This window comes from Bactrocera latifrons, unplaced genomic scaffold (genome assembly GCF_001853355.1).
Source record: "Bactrocera latifrons isolate USDA-ARS-PBARC rearing strain unplaced genomic scaffold, ASM185335v1 scaffold_961, whole genome shotgun sequence".
Lineage (NCBI taxonomy): Eukaryota > Metazoa > Arthropoda > Insecta > Diptera > Tephritidae > Bactrocera > Bactrocera latifrons.
This window is the reverse complement of record NW_017537669.1, coordinates 17,740-25,156: the sequence shown is the minus strand read 5'-3', so window position 1 is coordinate 25,156 and position 7,417 is coordinate 17,740. Positions and strand designations below refer to the sequence as shown.

The window sequence follows — 7,417 nt, the reverse complement described above, 5'->3', positions numbered from 1 at the left end:
GTCTACGCCAATTAAGAAGTAGAAGATATTTTGATTTGTGGAGGAGTATTTTTTAATACAATTAAGCCTAAACAAACTTATGGACTCTATTAAAAATAAAAAATAAAGGAAGTAGTCCGGATTTTTTTTGCATGAATTTAGCTAAATTAATTCTTTCATCCATTTGTTCTGAAAGTTTTTTGATCGTTTTACAGTGATTTTACTTCTAATAACGGGTGATCCAAGTATTCGATCGTATCGTATACTTTTTTGACAGATGACACGTGATTAGTGTCAACCTGTCATAGTATTTTTCCAGTATTGCTCGGTATTTCATCATGAAAGAACTTACGCCTGAACAATGTTTACGAATCGTTTAACTTCCTTACGAAAATTCGCGTTTTGTAATGAAACCACAGAGAAAAAAATAAAGCCCATCAAGAGTCGATTCCTCAGCGCCGCAGTAACTCTGACTGACGTTTGGAACGACTTGGAGGATTCTACGTCGAGATCTTAAATTGAATGCATAAAAAACACGGCTTGTGCAAGAATTGAAGCCGTTSGACCTTCGCGAGCGACATCACCTTGTTCTAAATTTTGTTCAAAAATGATTATAATGAGAACGTAATTGTCAATGGCGACCGATACGTGAGACGGCGCCGATTCCCATATATCGCATCATTTAAAGTGTTTATTGGAGAATGTGCAGATAATTTCACATTTTGGGCGGTCGATTGCCCACCAAGATCATGTGATAACACAAGGTTAGACTCTCTCCTGTGGGGATATGAAAAATCTATACGGACAATCCTGCTTCGGTTCAGGCCTTGGAGCAATATATCACAYCTGTCATTCGCCAGTTCCTGATAATATTATATATAGTATAGTATAGTATATTCCCGAATAAATTTGAAGTTTATGTGTTTTTATACCCTGAGYAGGGTGTCTGTCTGTCTGTATATATACGAATTAGTCCCTCAGTTTTTAAGATATCGTTTTGAAATTTTGCAAATGTCGTTTCTCTTCAAGAAGCTGCTATTTGTCAGAACTGCCGATATCGGATCACTATAACATATAGCTGCCATACAAACGGAACGATCAGAATCAAGTTTTATATAGAAAACTTTCACATTTGACAAGATATATTCACGAAATTTGGTGCAGATTATTTTTTAAAACAACAATGTAATCTCCGAAGAAATTGTTCAGATCGGATTACTATAGTATATAGCTGCCGTACAAACCGAATGATCGGAATCAAATGCTTGCATGGGAAACTTCCTCATTTGACAATGTATCTTCAGGAAATTTGGTACGAGTTATTGTTTGTAGAAATAATGTAATATCCGAGAAAATTGTTCAGATCGGATTGCTGTAACATATAGCTACCATACAAACTGAACACATAGTTACTAACATAAATGCACCTGTGATATATAACGTGATATATAACGTTTTTTCTTCTTTTTCTTTAAACCTCGAAATGGATTATCCGTGGAGTGTAAAAAATATAAATTTTGTTAATAATCATACTTTGGTGCCACCTATCGGTCAACTTGTTTAAGAAAAATAATTTCCCTACAAAAAATTTTTCGAAATACATTAGGTTAGGTAAGTCTCTACTATGGATGTGAGTTACGCATGGACCAATTTTGATCGTTAGTGATGACAGATAGTGGGCCGTTATTCATGAGAAGTGGGTACTTTTCAGAATGCCAGCGCTTGCTGCGAATTTCAATAGCTTCTACGGTCTCACCATCGCARCTTCTTGCTCTTGGCATTTCAACTCTATCAGTTTTATTCTACTGGCGTGTGCCGCCACCAGGTTTTGGTCAGTGAGCGTACCAGACATGTTTACACAGTCTCTTCAATCAAGAGTGAGCAAGAACTTTGCGTATTTTTATTCCACCGCTTTGCACATGACTTTGTTTTTTGGAGTTTTGCATCCAGATAGATCATTCCGCCGATTTTTAAAACTCTTTTCCAAACTCTTTTCCACGTCGTCGTAAAAACAATGCGCGTTATATCCAATGTCCATTATCTCATCTCGTGTACCCAGTAGTCACCCGGCCGAAAAATTGAACTTGGTGAAGGAACAATAACTTATCAATAGAGGGAAGGTATGGCGATGAAAGCCAGTTATTCCACGCGCTATTTTATCTCAGCTCCTTTGCGTTACAAACTGAACGATTGGAATAGAGTGTTTGAGTGGAAAATTATCTTCATCAAATTTATCATGGGTTATTGCTTAAGGATATGATCTGATATTTCAGAGATATTTAGATCGTTTAGATCGGATTACTGCAGTGTATAGCTGCCATAAAACTGACCGCACTAAGTTCTCGTGAACAGTACTTTTTTGTTTTCATTTAATTTTATAAAATAATCCTTTTCAGCTTTTATATAGAATTTATTAAACTTTAAGGAAATAATTGTCCCTGCTTTTTTATCAATTTTAAACTCATTCGCTGTAATCTGAAACAAATCATAAAAAAGTATCAGTAATTTAACTCCAGTGCGTTTCTAAAGGTTGGCAATCGAAATTTACCTCTGGTCAGCTGGGGTTASTTTTGTACATGTTAATTGGGAGTTTTATTGATGCATGCGCTTGACAAAATATAAAAATATATAAATGAAAATACCTTATGTGTAGGAATATGTAAGCACCTTTTCAAAATTTCTATATACTCTCGTGGCGTAGTCGAGCAGAAGCACATGTTAGTGCTGGCCATTGAGGCGTTAAATCCAACTCAGCCGGCAAGCAAGCCACCAACTAGCTGCTCTTATGTGAGCTTATGTTTGGTTGGCTATACTCGGCAGGGGCATGTGTGAGCTTTTGGTCTCYTGACACTAGTTGTAGCTAGCAGCTTTCTCCATTTATGTTTGTTGCTCAACTAAGAWATGCCTTCACTCGACTACAGGCTTGCTGAAGCTGCTAAGAACTCGGGCCGAGTTTTTGTTTGCCTTGCAGTTTCATGCGCTTACATGGCAATCGTAAATAACAGGTCTCACATGCTTATCGGTGTCACAGCGCTGTATTTGTGTATGGTCACATATACATATAAGAGTGGCGGAGTAGAGGGAGCTAAGCTGATGGCAAATTACTTAAGTTGTCAAAGTTGTTATTCTTCGAGCTGTAAAAGCATGTATGAGCATTTCTGGGAAGTTGCTCGAAAATTTGGCATTTATGTCAGGCTGTATTTATTTATATATTAATTTTGTGTTTTGATAAAGTTTCCAGTATCAACTTTTGCTGATAATGAACCTTATGTATCGAGTGAAAGATTTATGCTCTATGGACTTYGTTACCATCAACCCAGTTTTTTGTCGAAAACTTTATATACACCCTACTTTTATCCACTTTCGTCCTCATATAAAAATCACGGCTGACCTAATATTCCCTTATTTTATTTTGCTTTCCAAAAACCTGCTCCAATCAAATCAGCAAATCCTACACCAACTGATACTTGCAACAAAATATCGAATCCACCGTTTACCTAATCCATTACTTCCTTCCCAACGCTCCTCTAACAACTATGTATTTTTTAGTTCGAAACCAGCCTTTCACCACTTCCTTCCGCAACTAAGTCTCTCCTTTTTTGTTTGGTAACTAATAAATTGATGACMTCAAATTTATTGCCGCTGTTCAACAACAAACAATCTCACGACATCCGTTTGTGGCCGCAAGTGTGGCAGAAAGTTGCAGATATTCCGACGATGGCAGGGCACCGCTGGTGGCAAGTGCTGGTCGCTTATTTAGATACATTTTTGCGGCAAAAAATTCGCCTGCGCGCACATGTACATAAATATAAATAAACAACTCCTTCCATACATATATATGTGCCTCAATACAGCCATTACTTAAACAGTTCGTCGCCTTCTTTTATGCATTTTTCTTTGCGCTGCTTTCTTTTGCTTCCCTCCGTGCGATTAATTGATTTTTGCTGACACTCCTTTAATGGCGGCGCGACCGGCTAGTCAGTCAACACCCAGTGCAGGAAAAACATATCAAATAGTTCGACACTGAATGGGGTTCCTACCTACCTCGACGCTATGTTAAGTCAACCAGGAAGGTTTCAACGCTTCGAAGGAAACATAACTGATCATTTGTGGGAACCGCCGACAACGGACTAACATAGCGTACATATAGCTGCCAYACAAACCGTACAATCGRAATCAAGTCCTTGTRTGCAAARCTTTTCCAGTTGACGAGATTAATTCCTGAGATTCGGCGTAGGYTTTCGTCCAAAAAAGTAACGCAATCTYCGAGGAAATTGTGCAGATCGGTTCACTATAGCTGTCACCCAAACTGATCGGTCAAACTTCATTTCTTCTAAGAAACCTTTTGTGAATGCATTTTCTTAATCTGAATATGTCTTCTCATTTCCTTGTTGGGTTCAATTTCCTCAATTCACTTGCATACATTCACGGCTATCGCATTCGATTTTCCCCTAAAGGATCATCAGCTCATCGCAGCTCAAGGCGCTGCTYGCTCGAGCTTCTGCGTTAACACACGTTTGCCGTTTGCTATTTTGCTGTCAGCCGAAATTGTTGGCTTACCGAATTGTGCCAACTTTGATTGACAGCAGTTGCCGGTTGCATGATTGTCGTGCATKCTCCGTCTCTTCCATATTTGTTTATCAATATATTCTGCATGTACTAGGCGCGGAATGACAGGCCTGCCTTTCGCCTTTACCTACCCTTTTTCTTACTTACCTCCCATTGATTTCAGTTTAGTGGGCTTGGTCGCTCGACTTCAGTATATTTATGCTGTTTGCCAAGTYCTCTGTTGAAATCTTTGTTTGGCAACGCTTTATTTCAGTTTCATTGCCTCGTCATGGTATTTGACTGGTAATTTACTTGCTGATTAAATCAGACACTTTAGTTTAGTTGCCGTAGGCTTTGGTGAAAGCAATAGCACAAGTGACTTAGCTGAAAAGTGTTTGGATTGCTAACTGGTCCGCAGCTTGGTGAGCTGTTGCGTGCCCTTTAGGGACGTGTTTACCGTCGAACTAGAAGGAAGGAATATTTTCACAGTAAGCATACTTTTAAGCGCATACAATTTAATACAATTTTTCTTTCGACTAAATCTCGYGAGTTTACTACTCAAAATGTTCATGAAAGCTTACGAAGACTATATGTTGGCCTTTAGGTTACACAAAACTTCCATAAAWGTTAGCTCAGTTAAAAAGAAAAATAGAAAGCTTCCATATACATATGTTAGCTCAGTTAAAATTTGAAAAAKAAATTTTGAAAATTTGACCGATTCCGAGTGATATTTTGCGGTGAAGGAAGATTGATTGCGAGTAAAAATTCTTTATAATATTTTATTTATATTCAGTTAAAATATTTATGGTTGAACTTCATTACACTGTTGCCAATTTTCTTTGCGAATTTCACTTTCACCTACTGACCGAGAAGAAACAATATATAGTAAACTACCAAAAGAATGAACGCTCAGCATGGTTTCCTCTTTATAGTGCGAGTAAAAATCTTCTATTATTCAATTCATATATTTCTAAAAAAATAACATTACATTGTTGCCGATTTTTCTGCGCATTTCATTCTCGCCTTCTGCAGTCTTATTTCTATGAACTTTTTTATAAAACCCATTATTCTGCCTTTGTAAACATAATACGCAGAGACAATTTACCACAGGGCAGGCACACKTACACGTATATACGCCTAAATGTATGCATGTTTTTTTATTGCGCCTGCAAATGCTGTACAATCAAGCCTTGGTTGAGATTCACACGAATCAAATATACATTTGCAATCATCGATAGACATTTTTACATATATTATAAATAAAGACGTGTCTATTTGAATGCGAAATTTATGGTACATACTCTTTTTYGAGCACTTGATACTTATTTATAGACAATTTGTTTTGTTTTATTTCGCTCCTCATTATCTGCTTGATTTGTGAATTTGTCTTTGGCCCTCATAAACGACGACGACGACGGATGACAGCGACAAAGTGTAATTTTCCAAGCGAATAAATTTGAATATCACGGTAATTGCCCAATTTGTAGGCGCACAAATTTATGCGGATTGRAAATCTGAGCTGTGATTTGTCTTACGCTTGTGACAAGCCGAAAATTATTTACGAAAGAAATGAAGTGGGAACATGCGATGATGCTAAATCCTGTGTGTTAACTTTTGCAATGTTCTTAAGTATTTAGAAAAGAAATATTTTTCTTAATAATATTTTATTAATACTGTATATATTAAGCCACTAAGTGCAGTGAGACCTTCAAATTTTATTGCACTCTTTATCTCTTGATGAGCATGTCTAAAGATTACYCCTCATCTGTTGGCAGTGTCATAATTTTGTCAACATGAATATCAATTGGTGGTTTATGTAATAGTATAGGTTTAGGTTATGTTATGTGAATCCCCTTTAGTTGCAGCTGATATAGCAAAAGCGATTAATATCGCGCTGAAGCGATAAAATATCCTGTGATTAATGGCAGATGTTTGAGAACTCAGTAATCAACATACGGCAAATATATATACAAACATAGCTATGGCTACCCAGTATACATAAACCGTTGAACTCAATATTAAATTCTTTTGTTAGTTCAAAATATTTAATTAAGAATATTATTGTATTTTGTTACATTTGGTATATAAAAATTGAACAATAAAACAACGCTATAAATTTTTAAAATATTTAAGATATTGGAATGGACGTTATTCGTAGTATGGTGTTAATGAAATTTGTTTTTGGACAGAGTTGCCACATAAAATTATTTTTTTGGAATTTCGAAAATGTTCATTTTAATTTGGAATATTTTATTCTATTTTGGAATAATTTGAGTATGAAAATTTTAACAATACGACAACGCTTGAAATTTGAAATCATSTATGATATTAGATAAAGCATTATTTTTAAAAAAGTATTAACATAAATGTATTAAATACATACATTTTTTGCTCAGGGTTGCCACATAAATGAAATAATTATTAGTATTTACTTAAATGTTTGATTTGTTTTAGCATATCCCCTTTTCTTCTTGAATATTTGGCAAATATAAAATCAAAATATGATAACACTAAAATTTCTTAAACTAAATTAAAATTGAAGTGAGTTATTTGTAGGATAGTGCAATTATTAATGTGTTAAGTAAACTCATTTTTTCTTCAGAGTTGCCACACAATTTKTTTTTGTTTACTTCAAAATGTTTGCATTAAATTAATTTTTTTTTTAGATTTTGGAATACTTTAAAAAGGAAAAATKTAACCATATGGCAACGATGAAAATTTTAAATTATTAAAAATATTATATAAATATTAATGTCTTATTTATATACTTTATATATTGTTTCATTTATTTTACAATACTATTTTTCCTCCTTGAATATCTGGAATATGAAAAATCAGCAATATGGCAACGCTGAAACTTTTGAAATTAATTATTAATTAAGAAGTTAGT

At 35.2% G+C, this 7,417-nt stretch overlaps 1 protein-coding gene across 1 annotated transcript in view; it reads right to left on the bottom strand.

Annotated features, from left to right (window-relative positions):
* The window catches only part of LOC108977879, a gene marked incomplete at its 3' end in the record, with an annotated part of 35,383 nt that extends 32,528 nt beyond the window's left edge, over nt 1–2,855 (bottom strand). Inside the window, exon 1 of the mRNA XM_018947843.1 lies at nt 2,647–2,855. The remainder of the gene's footprint in view (nt 1–2,646) is intronic.
* Nucleotides 2,856–7,417: the final 4,562 nt, after the last annotated feature.